This window comes from Parasteatoda tepidariorum, chromosome 9 (genome assembly GCF_043381705.1).
Source record: "Parasteatoda tepidariorum isolate YZ-2023 chromosome 9, CAS_Ptep_4.0, whole genome shotgun sequence".
In the NCBI taxonomy this organism is placed as follows: Eukaryota; Metazoa; Arthropoda; class Arachnida; order Araneae; family Theridiidae; genus Parasteatoda; species Parasteatoda tepidariorum.
This window is the reverse complement of record NC_092212.1, coordinates 76,153,493-76,175,060: the sequence shown is the minus strand read 5'-3', so window position 1 is coordinate 76,175,060 and position 21,568 is coordinate 76,153,493. Positions and strand designations below refer to the sequence as shown.

General features: G+C 28.4%; 1 protein-coding gene across 6 annotated transcripts in view; it reads left to right on the top strand.

The window, feature by feature from the left end:
- Window positions 1–4,250: 4,250 nt before the first annotated feature.
- Window positions 4,251–21,568, top strand: part of LOC107450465 (recombining binding protein suppressor of hairless) — a 119,978-nt gene continuing 102,660 nt past the window's right edge. For 2 of the 6 annotated variants that reach the window (XM_071185113.1, XM_071185112.1), the window contains exon 1: window positions 4,271–4,418. The gene's annotated coding sequence lies outside the window, so the exon portion shown is untranslated. Of the gene's footprint in view, window positions 4,419–21,568 lie in introns of all 6 variants that reach the window. The other 4 variants (XM_071185111.1, XM_043044308.2, XM_016066265.3 and 1 more) reach the window with 3 other exon arrangements.

Below are 21,568 nucleotides of genomic sequence, written 5' to 3'. Positions count from 1 at the left end.
TGTAATAGTTTTATTTTTCTCACTGTGAAAATAAGAATTCAAAATATAGTTATTGAAGTTACGTTTTACTTTTTTTAAAGCATCATAGCATAATAAAGTACTGAGATAAGGGGGTGTTTATTCACTGGATCACCAAACGATGAAAAACCAGTGAAGGAACAAGTGTTCTTTTACTGTTTTTTTTTCTTCTAAGTTAATGAAAATAAAATATAAACTTTAATTTTCTTGTACCTTTAGTGATGTCCCGCATCAAAAGTGTGTTAAAAATACGAAAAACAACTTCTAACCAGTGAGGGAACAGGCATGCTCCTTTACTGGGCAGAGATTTCCCAGTGAATGAACAGTATGTGTTAAGATGTTGACACTTTAATTTTCAATCCATGATTACAAAAGAAAGTTAACATTTTCCAAGTATTTATGTTATAATTTCAAGAATAGGCTTGTTTTTATGTATTTGTATGGCTAATAAATTCCTACAAGCATTAAGAAGTAATCAATATTAAATGTTCCTTTACTGGGTGTTCATTCACTGGTAAGAGCTGTTCCTTCACTTGGTTTTCTTACTACTTGTTATTTGAACCTCCAAAACTTTAAAACAATATTATGTAAGTTCTCTACAATTTTTTTACATAATTTGCTATTAGTAACAAATATGTTGACACTGTCATTTAACTAAAATTTCGAATTTTGAAATTAATATGGTTTTTTAAAAGGTAAGCAAAGCTTAAGTGTTCCTTCACTGCTTAGTTTACCCTACAAACGAAATGCTAAAACTAAACAGACGAAAACGTCTTACGCGTCTTAATTCAGTAAAAAAACGAACAAATTTTAATAATTATGTATTCAATTATTTTACATGTGTTCAAATAATTATAATTCTTATAATTATTTATAATTCTTATAATTAATATTTCTTCTTCTAAGAACTTGAGCTGTCTTGATTGTTTCGACATTTTTCTGGGTTAAAACTAACAGTTAGTTAAAAATGAAGTGAAGCTATCAAAATAAGATATAAGCTACTTACCAAAACATTTAGTTTTTGTCTCTTTTTCTTACACAATAACGTGAATCTAAAATTTCAGGTTCTTTCTTGAAATTTAAGTTCACAGTTATTCTGATAGAACTAATTGCGCAACAGTCTTTGCAGAAATGAGCAACTAATTGAATGCAATACGTTGAATACGCATTACATCGTAATTTCTGATGCGATAACCATTTGAATCAATAAATTTTTCTCCCGGTTAAATGACCGGTTGTGTTAGAAAGAGGTATTCGACAAGTATTATTCGAAACAAACAAAATACTGATAAAAAAAATAATAATAAAATATTAACTATATATACTTGTTAGAAAAAGTCATGAAGTCAAATGTGCAAAAACGATCAGCGCATTTTCGATGCAAAAGTTCTTAAACGGTCATTTGACATCCATACCTGCCAACTTAAACTCTTTCTGAGAATGGATTTTCCAAATGGTAGTATAACAATTACAGAGATGCCAACTGCTCCGGACACGCCAAAATAATTGAAAAAGCGGTAAATAACTACTAAGTAATTTTTGCAAATATTTGCTATTTCTACTTTTTTTTAAAGAGGTGTAGCATGACTTAAGTAAGAATTATATAAGCCTACAAATTATTTAAAAATAGTGGTGGATAAAAATCTACTAAATTGAGTTTATTAAACCAAGAATCACAATTGATAAACTACCACATTAAAATAAATATTTCCTGCCCGGAGCAAGTTGGCATCTCTGCAATTACCGAAAAACTATCTTAATCTGGCCTACCAAGTACTACGCCTTGCGCAAAATATTTTAAAATAATAAAAGCAAATTTAAAAGTAAAAACTTTCAGAATTTTTGGTAATTTCGCCAATGTTTAAAAAGCCTCATCACGAAAGAGCTGGAACAAATTGCATATGAACTATTAAATCATTCCTATGTAGTGGTTGAGGAAATAAATTTAAATCAGAATCTGCTCCGGACACTCCAAAATAATTTTAAAAAAAAACGGTAAATAGTGACAAAGTAAATTTTGGCAAATATTTGACTAATTTTGCTTGCATTTTACAAGGTATAACATGACATAAGTACCCTAAAGTGGTGAAAAATATAAGCCTACGAATTAATTAGAAATAATGGTGGACAAAAATCTACTAAATTGAATTTATTAAACCACGAATCACAATTGATAAACTACCACTTTAAAATATATATTTGCGGTTCGGAGCAAGATGGCATTCCTGTTTAAAGAGATAAAAAATAGCACATTAAAATCTGAAGTTGGCTACCACTAGAAGATAATTTTTACAAAAAGATCGGAAACTTGGCTACCCAGTTTTCTCAGAAATATTTTTATATTTCGACCAAATTGAAATTCGCTACCGTAAGCTAATTCTGCTTTTATATATTTGTTGTAATTATTTTTATGTAGTGGTAGTCAAACTCATTCATTATTTCTATAAATCAAAAAATTTAATCGAGTAACATAAGTTTGATTACCACTGTAAATAAGAAAATTGCAAGTGTTAGCATGTTAGATTTTACGCAAATCTCGGTATGCTGCCGCGAAGCAGCACTAACCGATTAGTAAAAAATCGAGTTGAGCTTTTATATACAAATACCGAAGTTCTAAACAGTTTTATCTAATTACTTTAATTATAAAAAAATCTTGGTAGAAACAAAAAATTTTTTTTGAAACAAAAAAAATAAATTTCTATAATGAAATGCCTTTTGTACCAGCATTTGCTCTTTTCTGTATAGGCTTTCAGCCCTGTCTCAAATCATATTATTTTTCAAGTTACATTGAATTGTTCTCAATTCATGGCTTATAAATCTGGTCACCTTACTCTGAACAATTTTTTTTACCGAATATTTCCTTTCTATGAATGAATCTTCATGAATTTTCGCCAAAAATGTAGGGGGGAGAAAATTAAAAAAAAAAAAAGAAAATTTTTTCCTTTTTCGAATTTATATCTAAAAACTAGACACTTCTGAATTTCTTTATCACTTCGCATTTTTTTCATTATTTTTTTTTAAAAATTTGTATTAATTTTTATATAGAAAACGTTAGTAGTCTTTAAATAGTGATCTAAAAATTTGGAAATAAATACTATTTACAGATTCCTTAATTGAGTTATATTGAGTTTTTATTTATTTATTTTTGTATGCGAGTCCGCAAAAATGTGGAGATGACTGTTTTTCAATTTCAGATGTTTGATTGAAAAAACAACAACAGAAAACAAAGCTTTATAGTTAATAAACATATTTCATTGAATGATTTTATAACTATTAACATATTTCATCAAGAATCCAAGAAATTCGGGGTAGCAATGGCAATCCTTACTTTTAAAAATATAACACGCTTGCCCCAACCTTTTTGGTGAAAACTTTTTCTTTATTCTTAAAAAAAAAATTTTTTTTTGAAAAGTAAATCTCTGCAGCAAACTATTTCAAAAATTCATGAAAAAATTAAACTTAGATTGCCTCCTTTTTTTATGGAAGTTAAAAAATAGAGTTAAAAAATGACAATGAAAATCTTTTAACCAAAAATATTTTAATAATAATTTAAATTTAAAATTAATCAATAAAGAATTGCGGTTAAATAAAAAAAATGATTTAAATTCTGAAGATGAAAATATTTAAATTCGTAAGATAGAAGATATAAATTCGGAAGATAAAAAGATTAAACTTCGGAAGATAGAAGATTTAAATTCGGACGATAAAAAGATTTAGATTCGGGAGATAAAAACAATCAGACGATAAATTCGGAAAGATTCCAATTGATAAAATTAATAAAACAGGAAACATTTAAAATAATTATATAAATAAAAGAATGAAAGATAATGGCACCAAAAGACAGAACATAAATATTTTGTTAGTTGAACCATCATTCAATGCTGGAGAGTTTTAAAAATTTGCTATAAAAATCTTCTAATTAGAACACAAAAATAATTTAATTATAATTTAAATTCATTACATTAAATAATAAGTTGTAACTAAATAAAAAAAAAGATTCAAATTCAAATGATAAAATCTATAAAATAAAAAGAAAGCGGAATTTCTAAAGTATTCAGATAAATAAAGGAATAAAAAATGATGGTATCAGAATACAGGACATAAACACTTGGCTAGTTGAACCATCATTCAGTGATGTAGCGTGTGAAAACGAAAACCGGAAAACGAAACAACAAATACAAAAATTCTATTATGAATGTTTTTAACTGATTCCCCGATAGATGGCAGCACATGTAACATACCGTGGGAAAATGTTCAGTTAGGCCTAATATATTTGAATGGCCGTAGTCATGTAGTTTAAATGTCCTATTGTATTGTTGTTTAAAATTATGTACAATGAATTTAAATGGACATCCGGCTCGACTATTGCTGTTCCAAGTGTCTAGGTATCGTCATCTTCTGTAAGTTAATAACTTATATTTGAATGTTTGTGAAAATGTCTTTGTTTACATTAGCCGCCGACTGTTATTAATAGTATTTATTATTTATCTTCATCATCGTAAAAATCGAAAGTAATTCCGATCTTGTTTACATGTTTAAATGAAATATCTGTATACAGTCTTTTAAATGTCCATTAAATCAAGTGAATTCTGACCCCCTATTCATAATGCTTAAATAACTCGCATTGAGTTAATGGATTTACGTTATCACGTGATAAAGTTTGTTGTTAAAGGAAACAAACAAAATTTTATTTACGCAATTCGTTGAAATTCCTGTCTTAACGATTTGAAGAAAATATTTCACATATGATGGTATCGTGATAAAAAAAAAAGCAAATTTCTTTTCTTTACCTTGTTTAATTTTATTTTTATAAAACGTTAGTTGACAGGCAATAAGAAATATACTTTTTAACATTAACTACTTTCACATATAATCATTTTCAAATTTTGAAGAAGTATGTAATTATTCATTTCTAACTCGAAAATAATTTGTAATAAAAATGTATAAATGTATTACAAAATATTTTATTTAGTTACGTTATTGTTATTTAATTGGGTGTTATGTTAAACAACTGCTTTTTTGCTAAATTAAGAAAGATATTGTTATAGTCAGAAATTAATTTTTTTGTTAGATAATTATATTGTTAAATAATAATATTATTAGTCATATCTTGTATGATCAATAAATTAAAACTAATAAAACTTATTGTAATTTTAAATAAAATGGTTTGTAAAAAATATATATAAGTTAAATCTATGTACATTCTATTTGAAATTGAATGGGGGAAATTCTTTTTGAAAAGCTTTGAAGGAGAAAAATAGTGACTATTAACAAATATAAATAAAGTGGTTTCAAATTTAAAGTTAAATAGCTCTTTGTTAAGGTATGAAACTATTTCTTTTAGCTACATTGTTTAACAAAATAATTATTTTTGAAATGGATCTTTTGTGGGAAATAACACAGATTAGTGAATTTAAGAGCTTTAAATGAATAAAACAGTGACTAGCAACAAATAAAATTAAGTAGTTTCAAATTTATATTGATATGAAGTTAAATAGTTTTTTTTAAGGTATTGAACTATTTCTTTTAGTTACATTAACAAAACAATTATTTTTGAAATTGATCTTAGGTGGGAAATGATTAACACAGATAAATGAATTTAAGAGCTTTAAATGAATAAAACAGTGATTGGCAACAAATGTAAATTAAGTGGTTTCAAATTCATATTAAATAGTTCTCTCTTAAGGTATTGAACTATTTCTTTTAGTTACATTGATTTAATAAATATTTAATTTTGAAATAGATCTCATGTATGAAATGATTAACACAGATTAATGAATTAAAGAGCTTTAGATGAATAAAACAGTGACTAGCAACAACAAAAAAATGTATATATATTAAATGCAAAGCAAATTTATATTCATGTGTATTTAGATCTTAGTTTTAGATGTGAAACTATTTATTTTCCTATTTTAATTAGGAACTATTTCTTTAGTAAAAGCATACATTAATGTGAAATTGGTTAGTTTTTTGTGTGTAAAACTATGTTTAGTTACCATTTTCATTAAATGATAAGAAATTATGTTTGAAATTGAACTGGAGTGTGAAATGATTAATACAGAGTAATGTAGAGCCTTGATTGAAACATAAATAGCAACTGTGGCTAGTAACAGAAAAAAAAAATTGTTTGAGTGGTGATATTTTTATATCACTGTGAAGTTGGATTATTTTTTTGTTTTTTTTTCAGCTGCCTCAATATTTTAACAAAAAAATTATAACTGGGATGGGACTAATAAAGATTATTAAATTAAAGAACATCAACGAAAATTAATAAAACAGTGACTAGTAGCAACAAAATAAATAAATTGAGTGGTATCTTAGATTAAAGAGAATCTTAATCTTAGATTTTAAATTTTTTTTTGCTACCACTTAAATTTCTAAAATAAAAAAATTAATAAATATTTTAACTTCATTTAACTTTTATGAAAATTTTTTTTATACTAAACCATACCGTGCAACTTTTACTCATTTAGCATATAATTTTATTTCTACATTAAAAGTGGTAGTAAGATTTATGCTTTCCTTGCGTTCATAAGCTTAATTTATAATATTTTGACCACCACTTTTTTTAAAAAAATAAGCATATATATAAATATCTAATACTGCATACCCTCCAACTGCTACGGAATTTCCGTAGTTTCAGAAATCTTCTTTTCAGACGGTAGCAAAATTAATGTCTTAATATTTAAAAAAAAATAATTTTAGCGTAACTTGTCCACTATTACTTATAAAAGTGCAGGCCATATGGCTCGATTCTTAAGTTCTGATAAAAGTTTTATGAGAGATCCATTTGCTTTAAAAATTTCTACTTTGGTTCGCTACCACTAGAAAGAATTATTTTCAAAATCTTCATAAGTTGGAGGGTATGAATACTGTCTAGCTGTTCCACCTAAGTTTTTTCAAAACACAGCTCATGTTTCAGCCTAAAATTGTAATTGAAATTATATTTTGCTACCATGGAGAAAATCGACCTCGAAAGGATTAACAGTTGGCAGGTATGCTAATCAGAGTTGTTTTAACGTTTTTATCTAAAAAAGATAAAACTCTATCGCTCCTTTTTTAATTTTATGAAAGTTCACATAAATATCGAACAACTAAATTTTAAGTAACACAGAGACCTTACTAATTTAAAAAAGTGGTAACAATACAATACAAACCTCTATCATTCAATGCATTTGGGACTACTGTAATATTATATAAAATATATCTGTATTAATACTTTTGCCCTACCAATCCTTTAAATATTAATGTGGTATCTGAGAGAAAAGAAATTTCTGTTAACTTTAACGTAAATTTACTACGACTATTAAATTTATTAAGGAATACGAACCCTGTGAAAGAAGATTTTTTTTTACATTACACATGCTTTAGCCCAACCGTTTGCTACAATGTAAAAATTACCATTTTGAAAAAAAGTTGCTGGATTAATGTATGTTGATAATTTTTAATGTGATTATTAGTTTAATTTTAAAAATATTGCAAACTTCTAATTGAATATCAAATTATAGCCAATAATATTATTAAAATGGTTTAGTAAACACAAATGTCTTAGTTTAACATGTTCACGCCGGGTGTTGTGCCTGAAAGCCGGGCGGAAAAGAGAAAATACTGGTAGAAGAACTATTTCAATATCTAATATACATAATTCTCTTACGTGGCTCCCAAATTTCGGCTGTATTTCTTTTTCGCCGGTGGCAACGTTTGCTTTGTTTTGTTTATCTTACTATTTCTCTTACACGGCGAATCGACCAATGATTGCCGCTAAAAATGTCAGTTACCAAATCTAGCTGAGGTGGCTCAACATATAGCTCTTTTAAAAACGGGAACTGAAATAACCAGATAGCATCAGCTGCGGCAATCTCATACTATTAAGCTAGGCAGTGTTAAGTGTTTAGTCTTTGTCGATAGATCTCTATTTTAGTATTTTGTTGAAAGCGCTTTTTACGAATTACGAATTTATTTGACGATTTTTGATTTATATCACGAATTACACTATAGCACATTTCTAATAGGTTTAACGAATTACATGTCATTTATTTGAATTCAAATTTATTTTAATAACTTAGTATTTACTAAAAATATGTAATTTTTTTTTAAAAAAAGAGTTTTTATATGGATTTGAATGATTGTTTTGAATTCTTAGAATTTTGTGCATTTGCAAAGTACTTAAGTTTGTAGCGAGCGAAGCGAGCTTGGTTGGTTTGCGAAGCAAACCATATAAGATTGCGTAGCAATTTTCGGGTGTTGGCGAGCGCTAGCGAGCAGGGGGCGCAGCCCACTAGTTGGATAATATTCGGGAGGAGTTAATCAATTCTCAACAATAACAATTCACTTCAAGGAAATTTATCACGGGAAGAAGCAATTCAATATAAAAATNCTTTAAATGAATAAAACAGTGACTAGCAACAAATAAAATTAAGTAGTTTCAAATTTATATTGATATGAAGTTAAATAGTTTTTTTTAAGGTATTGAACTATTTCTTTTAGTTACATTAACAAAACAATTATTTTTGAAATTGATCTTAGGTGGGAAATGATTAACACAGATAAATGAATTTAAGAGCTTTAAATGAATAAAACAGTGATTGGCAACAAATGTAAATTAAGTGGTTTCAAATTCATATTAAATAGTTCTCTCTTAAGGTATTGACCTATTTCTTTTAGTTACATTGATTTAATAAATATTTAATTTTGAAATAGATCTCATGTATGAAATGATTAACACAGATTAATGAATTAAAGAGCTTTAGATGAATAAAACAGTGACTAGCAACAACAAAAAAATGTATATATATTAAATGCAAAGCAAATTTATATTCATGTGTATTTAGATCTTAGTTTTAGATGTGAAACTATTTATTTTCCTATTTTAATTAGGAACTATTTCTTTAGTAAAAGCATACATTAATGTGAAATTGGTTAGTTTTTTGTGTGTAAAACTATGTTTAGTTACCATTTTCATTAAATGATAAGAAATTATGTTTGAAATTGAACTGGAGTGTGAAATGATTAATACAGAGTAATGTAGAGCCTTGATTGAAACATAAATAGCAACTGTGGCTAGTAACAGAAAAAAAAAATTGTTTGAGTGGTGATATTTTTATATCACTGTGAAGTTGGATTATTTTTTTGTTTTTTTTTCAGCTGCCTCAATATTTTAACAAAAAAATTATAACTGGGATGGGACTAATAAAGATTATTAAATTAAAGAACATCAACGAAAATTAATAAAACAGTGACTAGTAGCAACAAAATAAATAAATTGAGTGGTATCTTAGATTAAAGAGAATCTTAATCTTAGATTTTAAATTTTTTTTTGCTACCACTTAAATTTCTAAAATAAAAAAATTAATAAATATTTTAACTTCATTTAACTTTTATGAAAATTTTTTTTATACTAAACCATACCGTGCAACTTTTACTCATTTAGCATATAATTTTATTTCTACATTAAAAGTGGTAGTAAGATTTTTTGCTTTCCTTGCGTTCATAAGCTTAATTTATAATATTTTGACCACCATTTTTTTTAAAAAAATAAGCATATATATAAATATCTAATACTGTCTAGCTGTTCTCATAAAAGCAACTCCATTGCCTGCTTACCTCATTGCTCAACCAAAACTGTTCTAAAATTCCAGATGAATGGGATAGGGGCCGCTTTGCGGCCCAGGTGCCCAATAAAATAAAAACACTAGGACTAGGTCTAGCTGTTCCACCTAAGTTTTTTCAAAACACAGCTCATGTTTCAACCTAAAATTGTAATTTAAATTATATTTTGCTACCACTAGGGAAAATCGTCCTCGAAAGGATTAACAGTTGGCAGGTATGCTAATCAGGGTTGTTTTAACGTTTTTATCTAAAAAAGATGAAACTCTATAGCTCCTTTTTTAATTTTATGAAAATTCACATGAATATCGAACATCTAAATTTTAAGTAACACCTTACTAATTTAAAAAGTGGTAACAATACGATACAAACCTCCATCATTCAATGCATTTGGGACTACTGTATTATATTAAGTTTAAAATATATATGTATTAATACTTTTGCCCTACCAGTCCTTTAAATATTAAAGTGGTATCTAAGAGGAAAGAAATTTCTGTTAACTTTAACGTAAATTTACTACGACTTTTAAATTTATTAACCCTTTCGCGCCGACTGTCACAAATACGTGCCAGCATAAAACCGTATCAATCAGGGTAAAAAGATAAAACTGGTAATCAAAGTAGTTCTTTAGCAGTTTATTTGCGGGCGGAGTTATAATTGTTTGATTTATTTAATTCACCATTACTTCGTTCAAAATAAAACTAGTTATACTTTGATCTAACTTTGATTATATATATGAGTAAACTAACAATAATTAAAGTAAAAGCGAAGTAAGTCTGCCAAATTAGCAACGACTACATTTAAGTCACCGTTTTTTATTTAATTACAACTTGATTCTGATTTTGTACGAATGCTTTTCTGAATCAACCGTCCCCAAGGGTAAAGGAATACTTCAATGTAAAAATTACCATTTTGAAAAAAAGTTGCTGGATTAATGTATGTTGATAATTTTTAATGTGATTATTAGTTTAATCTCAAAAATATTTCATACTTCTAATTGAATATCAAATTATAACTAATAATATCATTAAAATGGTTTAGTAAGCACAAATGTCTTTGTTTAACACGTTCACGCCGGGTGTTGCGCCTTAAAGCGGGACGGAAAAGAGAAAATACTGGTATAACTATTTCAATATTAGATAATATTCGGGAGGAGTTAATCTATTCTCAACAATAACAATTCACTGTAAGGAAATTTATCACGGCGAAGAATCAATTCAATATAAAAATTGCATCCGTTAAAAACAATTGGCAGTTATGGATTTTTATTATTCCCGGAAAAAAACTAAAAAATGAAATTTATTTGTTACCGGTTTTTACTCCGGTGCGCCGCCCGACGAGACAATCTAGCGTGACCCACCGGTGGGTCACCCCGGCGTGAATGTGTTAAGCCGAAATTAATTTAAAAAATGGAGTAATTATGTTACCAACTTTTATTAAGTTGAAAAAGTACTCGAGATAAAACTAGAGCGATTTAGTCTCTCAGAGTCATAGGGATTAATGTTAAGTTATTTTTTTACAATAAAATAACTCCCCAAGCTGTAAATTTTTTAAGAAAACATTTTAACTGGGTGTTTTTTTAACTTTTTTATCAACTACTTAACTCTGAAAAACGTAAAGATAAAAACAGATCTCTTCAAACTCTGAAAAACGTAAAGATAAAAACAGATCTCTTCATTTACGACGCAGGGTTGCACGGGCGACTATAATTGCAAAAAGTGGTAACTAATAAAATTCAATTATTTAATTAAAATTAGCAACTTTTCTATTATATTTTTTTCACTTTATTATTGATTGTAAACGCAAAGATGTTTTTGCTCTAAATATCAGTAATTTGAAATGCAAGTTATTGTGGTAATTACGATTGAAAAATTAGTGAGATAATAAATAAATAAAAATGAATAAGTTTCTACCAATTTTGAAATTTTTTGTCGCCCGTGCTGGCCCTGAGACGGGAATACAATATCGCTATTCCTATTTATTTATTTTTAAACTAAAAGTTAAGCTGAAATATTTTACTCCAGTGGTACTAGGTTAAATAAATTCACGTACCATATACTTAAAATTTGTCCGACTAAAATGTTGAGAAATATATATTATTTAGTATTGCTTCTTTTATTTTTATTTATTTTACTATCATTACAATTGAACCGCACAGGACATATATCAGAGATGCCAACTGCTCCGGACACGCCAAAATAATTTAAAAATCGGTAAATAACTTCAAAGTAAATTTTGCAAATAGTTGACTATTTTTGCTTACTTTTTAAAAGGTATAGCAAGTCATAAGTGCTTTAAAGTGGCGAATTATTTAGAAATATTGGTGGATAAAAATCTACTAAATTGAATTTATTAAACGAAAAATCATAATTGATAAACTACCACTTTAAAATATTTATTTTCTGTCCGGAGCAAGTTCAAGCAGACAATTGCCTATCAAAATTCACATCTATCACAAATACTTGATAAACTTGGCATTTATATTATTTTTTCTTTATTTAAAAAAAAACTGGTAGCACAATTATTGCATTTTTCAGTTCTTTTTTATTTTGGAGAAATAGATCAGACAACAAAAATTTAAAAATAATCATAATTACGGCATTCTGATTATTTTTATCCAAGTTTATCGTAGACAACATGAGAAAATACAAACTTTTAAAATTCTACTACCATTTCTTTTATCACATCGTAGTCAAGCGTTAAGAGGTCGAAACTATGCATAGTGCGGTTAATTGAACTAATAGACGATAAACAAACAAAATTCTCTCAACATACTAAACATAAAATTAAATCAATAAATCAAATAAGTTTCAATTGAATAAATGCTTCCGTAAACATTCGTTTTATTATTTTTGCGTTATTATTTGTTTACGTAAATACGGTACAAAACTAATTTGAAATGATCATAATTATAAACGAAGAATATAATTTATAATTTGCAAAATTAAAGTAATAATAAATAAATAATGCTGTTAAATTCAATAGGTTAGAGATGCAGGGCTGATTGTGTTCCGGAAAAAATCTGGATTTCCGGAGTTTTCACTAACAGTGTTCCGGAAGTTTCCGGAAATCGAAGGCCCTAAAGTTTCAAAAAATCATTGATCACAGAAGTTTCCGGAAATCAAATTTTCAAAGGTGGAACTTAGAAACAAAGTTTATTTTATTTGTTTGTAAGGGAGAGCCAGAGAGATACTTTAAAGCTTATATTCATGATTAATATTCATTTTTTATCAGTAAATAGTTGTTATAATCATAAACTCAAGAAAGAAAGACATATTTGTAAATTTTAATTACTTCTCCAGGTCATCCTAGGTATGTTAAAATGGTATAGGTATGTGTAAAATTTTAAATATAGTTTAAGTAAACTAAGAAATATTGAGAAAAAGAAAAAAAACCTTGTTTAAATTTTTTTCTAATTTTTCAATTTAAAGCGTTTTTTTTTAACTGAAGAAATTTTCCGGAATTTTAACTTGGGCTCACAATCACCCCTGGAGATGAGACTTGCCCCGCCCGGGGTTGACGCGGGCTCGGACATATTCGCTGATTAAATGTTTCGGGCTCGGCTCGGACTCGTGATAAAATTTTCATAAACTTTTTTACTACTTTTAAACAAACGTTCTGTGCAGCTATTAAGTATAAAAAAAAGTAACATTTATTAAGTAATTGTGATAAAATGGTTTTAATGATCAATTTCCTTATTAAGGCATCAAAGATCGAGTGGCGAGACCGCGAAATTTGGTCTCCATTCCACGTAAATCTCGGGTCGAGCCTCGGATCCTCATTCGACAATTCGAATTGTGGTTGGCCCCCAAAAATGGAACACGCATTCTCTAAGGTTTCTAACCTTTTTTAGCTCGCTGCCCACTTTTTAAGTCAAAAATTTTTCTACGCCTCGCTCTTTATAAAATTTTTTAAACAATTTAAAAAAAGATATTTTTTTGAGGTCTTTTACATTTTTAATACGATACTTTTTTAATCATAACCAACTGACAAATGAGTTTGTATATAGACTTTTATTATTCCAATTTTTTTTTTAAATGTATAAAAGCAGCCATTGTGCAGAAATTGCAGAAAATGAATTCAAGGTGTCACTTTTCAACTTAAATTAAACAATTAACTAAATATTATTGCACATAAATTGTATCAACTAAATATGATTCGTAAGCTAACAGTAAAAAATTCTAAGTTTGTTGTAAAAAAAAAAAAAAAAAAAAAAAGAGTGCAAAAAAATTAAAGTTTAAATACCCTAAATCTCTTCTTCAAAAATATAAAATTTGTTGAGAAAAATGAAAAAAAAAATTGTGTTTAGTTTAATCAAAGAGCCTAACAGCTATGTAGGTGAAATTGTACCCCATGTTTGCATAGAAGTCCACTAAAAATGATTTGAATTTCATAAGAATATCAGATGATTCTAAGAATATTTTCAACGTTACGTTGAAGATATAAAATGTAAGATATTAAATTTATTTCATAAGAATAACTTCAATTGAAATCAAACATTTTAGTGTTATTTTATTTTTATTTATTTATTTATGTAAAATAGCGAGCAAAGAGTTGTCTAGTACACTATAATTGGTCAGTAATCATTTTCTCAATTAATTTCTAAATTAATAATCGCTTTATTAACATTTAGTGTTAGTAGCGTTCTGTCACTATGTATTCGATTTTTAACCACAGAACAAATGAAAAAATTATTTTTATTTGCACTTGATATTTGAAATAATTTTCTTCTATAAATTGTATAAATTATTCAGAAAACCCTAACGCCCACTAAAAGTCTCCAGCGCTCCCTGGTGGCACTGGTTGCCGCCCACGTTTTGAATCTAGACTCTATATGTTCTACTCTATTTTCTTTTTTAAGAGAAGGATTCGTACTTTTAAAGAGAGCTAGGTAAAACCCTCCATACTGGCTCAAAAAAGTCGAATTCGTTCTAAAAACAATGTGAGAATTATTTGATTACTATATTTTATTTTTTACTTCTAGATTTCTGATTAAATTTTTTTTTGTCTGTGCTTCTAAAAAAATGTATTTTAAAATTGACTTTTATTATTTGTGATTCCTTTATTAGTTCTGGAGTCAAAAGAATCAAACGATTTTTAATCCTTTTTTTAGTTCTCGAGTCAAGAGAATCAAACGATTTTTAATACTTTTTTTAGTTCTCGAGTCAAGAGAATCAAGCGATTTTTAGTCCTTTTTTAGTTCTGGAGTCAAAAGAATCAAACGATTTTTAATAGTTTTTTTAGTTCTCGAGTCAAGAGAATCAAGCGATTTTTAGTCCTTTTTTAGTTCTGGAGTCAAAAGAATCAAGCGATTTTTAATCCTTTTTTTAGTTCTCGAGTCAAAAGAATCAAACGATTTTTAATTAAAATTTTTAATTAAAATTTTTAATTAATATTTTTAATTAGGTTCAATTCTAGCTTTTCCCCGTAAATTCACGCCAAAGCTATCATTTTGTAAACGGCTAAAAGAAATATGTATATATAATGACAGATGAAAGAAAAAAAAAACCCTGCTATTTGCCTAGACTAAACTCGTCAGACTTAAATTCGACTATTTGCATTTTTTTTAAAAAAGAAATCACAATTGTAATCACTGTGTTTAGAAAGCAAGTACTAATGCATTTACACAACTGCAAATGTTTTGCTGTATCGTATTTTATTTACTTATTTTAATATTTTACTACTATTACTGAAAGGGGTGTAATTTATGAGTGAGAAATGTAGGATTCTGAATTTATAAAGAGAAAAAAATAGATGGGGGGAGGGGGGGAAACTGAGTTCAAGAAAGAAGCAAATTATTGGTTTGAGCAGACATTTCATTAGCTGTAGACTTTTTTAAGTAAGTAAAGTATATGTCCTTGATTTTTGAGTTTAAAACAACTGCTTATTAACTTACCTACTGTATCGAATGAATCTTTTTTAAAAATTGCAGTGGAAAACAACACACAAAAGTGTAATCATTTATAATGTGCGTCTTCTAATTGTGGTTATTTCATTTTTCTTTCTTATTTTTTCACAGGGTGTTCAAAAAGTATGGATACCATGAAATATCCCAATACTAAAAATACACGAAATCGAAAATCTGAAAATACACGTGTAAAATAATTTCAAAAGATGCATTCAATGATCCCGAATTCGAACCTCCTAAACTAACCTCTTGGTGGTTTTGAGGAGATAACTTTAAAATTTTAAGTAGAAGCCTATTTTTATTGCAGAATAGTTTTTTCCTGATAAAAGTACCCCAATTAGAATTCAAGAGTCGTTATTGTAGGTAAGGCTGGCATTCGTTTAAGCAACGATTCAGAAGCCAAGCAGGTTCGAAACACACGCGTGACGTCGCTTACGGGTACACAATTAAATCTGATCCGAAAATTGATGCAGCTTAATAATAAACGAAGCCTAATTGCTGCAACGTTCACCCGCCAAGCACAACCACGTAATTATCATGTATTCTTTTATGGAGTCGCAAGTACCCAATTGCAGGTTTTGTTGCCAGATGGTGCTGTAATCGCAAAATGAATTGGGGAGCATATTGTTAATAACCTGGAAATATCTCTAAAAATTCATGTTAGGTTGGAACAATGAAAATGGACGTGTTTAACATATTGGAAAACTTATTTTATTGCCCCAAACTTAACCCCCCCCTAAGGTTTCGCCTCAGCTTTAGGGGGTGTTGTGAGGTTTAGGTACTCACATAGATTCTGCATTTTGGAATACTTACATAAATATACATAATTCATGCATATTTTTTACTGTTATTATCTTACATTCTAAACTTCACATTTTTGAATTATGAAGAAAACAGAATTTATATTTATGCTTAATTACATTTTTGACATAGGAAAATGAAACTTTTCGCTTGAATAATTCGACTAAAATTTTTTGGTAAGTTTATCGGATCATAATGACAAATTTTTATTGGTTTGAAACTTCGAAGTCCGAAAAAAAATATTTTTAGTGATATACCCTATAATGCAGTTTGTGGTCAGCCAAGTTCTTGGACATTAAAATTTTAAAAAAAAATTCGAAATGTGGAGGTAATCGATTTAGGGAGGGGAGCAATCATATATCGGAAATGCTAGTTAGTAACTTCTTTCTGCCTTTTTTCTTGTTCGATGTAATCGCTCGGTCAGGATGTTGTGGAAGAAAACGATTTTCCACTTTCTCATTCTCAACTCAGAATGCTACGTGACCGGCAGCATAATTGTTACTGTGTTATTTCACTTTCTTATACATTGATAACTGAATTAACTCAAATGAAATCGATACATTCTTTCCTTACAAAAATTCCTTCCCACATTAATTAAAAGAAAATGGTACTCCAAATAGAATATTACTTGAATTTCAGCTTAACACTCTCTATTTCCATATGAATTAGCGAAATAAATCCTTTAAGTTTATATAGATTGAAGTGTCGCAAACGATTATTTTACGAAGAAATTATTTATCATTTAATTGTTTTTTATTTTACTGATATATTTTATCGTTTGATTTATTATATCATTTGATATTGATGTCGTTTGAGTTTGGATTTTAACTTGAGCTATAGCGTCAATAGTAAATTCGATCCCGAATTTTCTTAGGCATTTATTATGCTCTATGAAAAATTTATCTGATACCTCGGAAAGTTTTTACGAGAATTTGATGTTTGCAAGTGATATCATAGTAGGTAAATCGTGGCATTTGTCAATTTAGGTCCGATCAGGTTCGACACACACTTGTGACGTCATTTACAGGTATCCAATTAAGTCTGATTTTAATCACATGGCTAGGCGAAATCACTTCACTTCTTCTCGAGTTGCAAGTACCCGATTCTTTCCCTTTTTTATTTTTTAATTGAAATAAAAAATTTTGCCAGCTTTCTATAGTAGAAAAATTAAAGAAGTATTAGAACGATTTTATTTCATTTTTACTTTTGAAAGAAGAAGCCATTTGTTTTTATTACTTAGGTAAATAATTCAGATAACGTGTATAATACCTTCTTGAATTTCCGAATTATTTTACAATAACTCAGCGAATTNCTTCTTTCTGCCTTTTTTCTTGTTCGATGTAATCGCTCGGTCAGGATGTTGTGGAAGAAAACGATTTTCCACTTTCTCATTCTCAACTCAGAATGCTACGTGACCGGCAGCATAATTGTTACTGTGTTATTTCACTTTCTTATACATTGATAACTGAATTAACTCAAATGAAATCGATACATTCTTTCCTTACAAAAATTCCTTCTCACATTAATTAAAAGAAAATGGTACTCCAAATAGATGAATGAATCCAAATAGAATCCATATGAATAAGCGAAATAAATCCTTTAAGTTTATATAGATTGAAGTGTCGCAAACGATTATTTTACGAAGAAATTATTTATCATTTAATTGTTTTTTATTCTAGTGATATATTTTATCGTTTGATTTATTATATCATTTGATATTGATATCTTTTGAACTTGGATTTTAACTTGAGCTGTGGCGTCAGTAGTAATTTCGATCCCGAATTTTCTCCGATTTCATCGGAAAGTTTTTACGAGAATTGGATGCTTGTAAGTGACATCATAGTAGGTATATCGTGGCATTTGTCAATTTAGGTCCGATCAGGTTTGACACACGTGTGACGTTACTTACAGATATCCAATTAAATCTGATTTTAATCACATGGCTAGGCAAATTCACTTTTCTTCTTCTCGAGTTGCAACTACCCAATTCTTTCCCTTTTTTATTTTTTAATAGAAATAAAAAATTTTACTATCTTTCTATAGTAGAAAAATTTAAAAAGAAGTATTAGAACGATTTTATTTCATTTTTACTTTTGAAAGAAGAAACCATTTGTTTTTACTACTTGGATAAATAATTCAGATAACGTGTATAATACCTTCTTGAATTTCCGAATTATTTTACAATTACTCGGCGAATTTAAAATAAAATTAAAGCTGTTAGCTATATCGATAAGTTTGCGCTCGCTTTTATAAAATTTAACCCACCACTTTTTTAAATTTTATTCTCTAACAGCTGATTCATGTTTTTTTGAATATTATTTTAAAAGTTATTCTTTTACAATGTATTAAGATTATTACAAGGTTAATTTTATTTTTCAACTATATATTTCTATTTCTTTATTACGTACCTTGAGAAATATATGTATTTCATTAGAATTTAATATACATTTGATTTTATTGATTTCTATTACTAATATTAAACATAATATTATATAATTAATACGCAACTACTTTTGTTTGTCAATTAATTTACTGGTGTCATTTTAAGAAATTTTTGGATCATTTTACGTATTCTTCACAAAATATATTGTAGTCAAAACAGACCCTTGCCAAAATATTTTACCGCAAAAAACGTGCATTGTAGATAAATATTGAAACATATATTTATCCTTGATGCACTGCTAGAGCTTCAATTCTTGGTAAATGACTTTTTGTTTTGACAAATAACAAACACTTTCTTGTTTGATTTGGAGGAATGTTCAATCGCTATCTTATTCTTATTTGAATTGGAGGAACTAGAGTAATGCTCATGCGTTTTTTTATTTTTTTGCTTGAATTAAAGGAATGTTCAAACTTTTCCTATTAAAACGGAGGAACATTGAAACGTTTTCCTGTTTGAATTGGGGGAGTGTTCAAAAGTTTTCATATTTTAAGTGCAGGAGTACTGAAACTAATTGTTTAATGAACTTATTTGTTACAAGAAAGAATTAAAGTATTACTTATTGAATAAATCCTGGATACTTTTTCTTCTTCTTTTCATTGGTCATAAAAAGAAGTTTTCCGAAATTTTCACTTAAATTAGGGCTATCAACAGAATAAGCATAGCTGAATCTACCCAATGAAAGGAAAAGCAAATTTCACTCAAGATCTATTAAATAATCATTTCTGGTAATTGTCAAAAAAAAAAGAGAAAAAAAAGAAGGATACTGCAGGGTAACAAGAAAAAAAAGAAAGAATTTCTGAATGCAACGGTAAAAAAGTAAATGAATAAAAATTCTTTATCGAAGAGGAGGGGAAAGAAGGGGGGAAAAGGAACGTAGATTTTGTGGCTGGGTTGGAAAAACTTGTCCTTAGCAATAATTATCCCTCCCGGATAACTTTCCCACGCTCTAAGCTTCTTCGGACACAGGGGAGGAGAAAAATTCCTTCTTTTCTTTCTTGTTTTTATTTATTTTCTTTTATTATTTTTTATTTTCACTTTTTTTCACACACCCTCTGTCCTTGGACATGGGAATATAGTTACAAGTGGTTTTTTACTTTCACGCGGCTCAACAAGCTACTGGTGTTTTGTTCTACTGTTTTGCAGACGATCATCTCCGTTGCCAGATTAGCAGGGGGAAATTGCAAACGATTGGATTTTTCATTCTTTCCTTTTTTAATTTAGCTATCGTATATAGGGGAAGAAGAGTATAATGCTCTTTTTAGGGTAGTGAATTATTTATTTAATATTTATTTTATTACCTGTAATGAGTGTACATTTTTTTAAAAACTATTACATGGTGCGTAGCGTTTTTAAAAAGTGCTTTAAGGTGCTTATTTTCGATTTTCGTTTTTTAAAAGCCCTTAAGAGTTTCTTTTTTCATAGGGTGTTTTTAAAGAATGCTAATTTTTCCTTTTCGAAAATGAGATTTTTTTCTTTACCGTGTCAATTTTTACCACGTATTATGCAAAAGCTTTTTATTTTATGTTCTTTCCATTTTCAGAAACTTGTACATTAGAGGCTGTTGTAAATTATTCTTTTTAGTGGTTGTGAACTAAATTAGAATTTTTAAAACAAAAGTAAAAGTTTTTTAGAACTAAAAGTTTTAAATTTTTTTTGTTAAAGCGTTAGCAATCATCTATCTGACAGTATAGTACTTGTTTAAATTATTATATTTTGTTTTGTAATTCTTTTAATTCTAATTCATGAAGCATTAATACATTACCCTCCTTTTCTACCACTTGGAAATTAAGTACATGGTGCGTAGTGTTTTTAAAAAGTTCCCTTTCGAATATGAGATTTTTTTCTTTACCATGTTGATTTTCGCCGCCTATTATGCATGCTTTTGCCATTGTTCTATTCAACGTTTTCACAATTCATTCAACCACAATCTATTTCAGCGTACTGTCGGTCCATAGCGTTTGAAAGAGCCAATCATTTTACAGGTTCGATGAAATATTTGCGAGTCCGCATGTGAGCTGGGTTCGGTGAAATTATTGCCCTCTCATGTGCAACTCTGCTCCATTTTGCAAGATATTCTCAATTTCAGGCTTCATTTTCCACCCTCTGAAATCGAACCGAAAAATCTATCGATCTTATTATGATGGCTAATATAATCAAGAAAAGAGTTCTTTGTCGAAAACTAGCAATTTTTTCATGGTCATGTAAAAGTCTTTGAAAATTATTTTGCACCCTGTATTATGAATTACAAATTTTTTTATATATTACTTAATATATCTTATTCTTATTACATACACACCTTGCACCCCGTGTCAGAATAGCAGCAACAAGGCGACATAGTCGCAGAACGTTTCTGAGTTCATCCAGAAAGATTTTTCTTTAGAAAAGTTTAAAAAAAAATTTTTTTTTCCTACTGAAATTTACACGTAATATTTGAATCATCCATTTAGATAATCACTTTTTGACGCATTCAATTTATGCCGATAGTATCGTAAATCGATGTAATGTTTCGATGTAGATTTCCACGTGGATTTTAAATATCCCGATATATTTCAAACAATATGGAGAATTCGAATCGGGCATAGAGTATTTACTTTTTAAGGCAATAATTCTATCGATTTTTTGGCAGTTCATTCTATTGATTTCTCCATTGTTTTTAAATCCGATATTTTTTATAACAACCTAATCTCGAAACAAAACTCGAATTTGAGGAGTCCGATTCGTGTGATTTCGTTGTCGGTCATTTTTTTTTTGGCAATTCTACGCGGATTTCATGATTTTAAATTTTTTTTTTT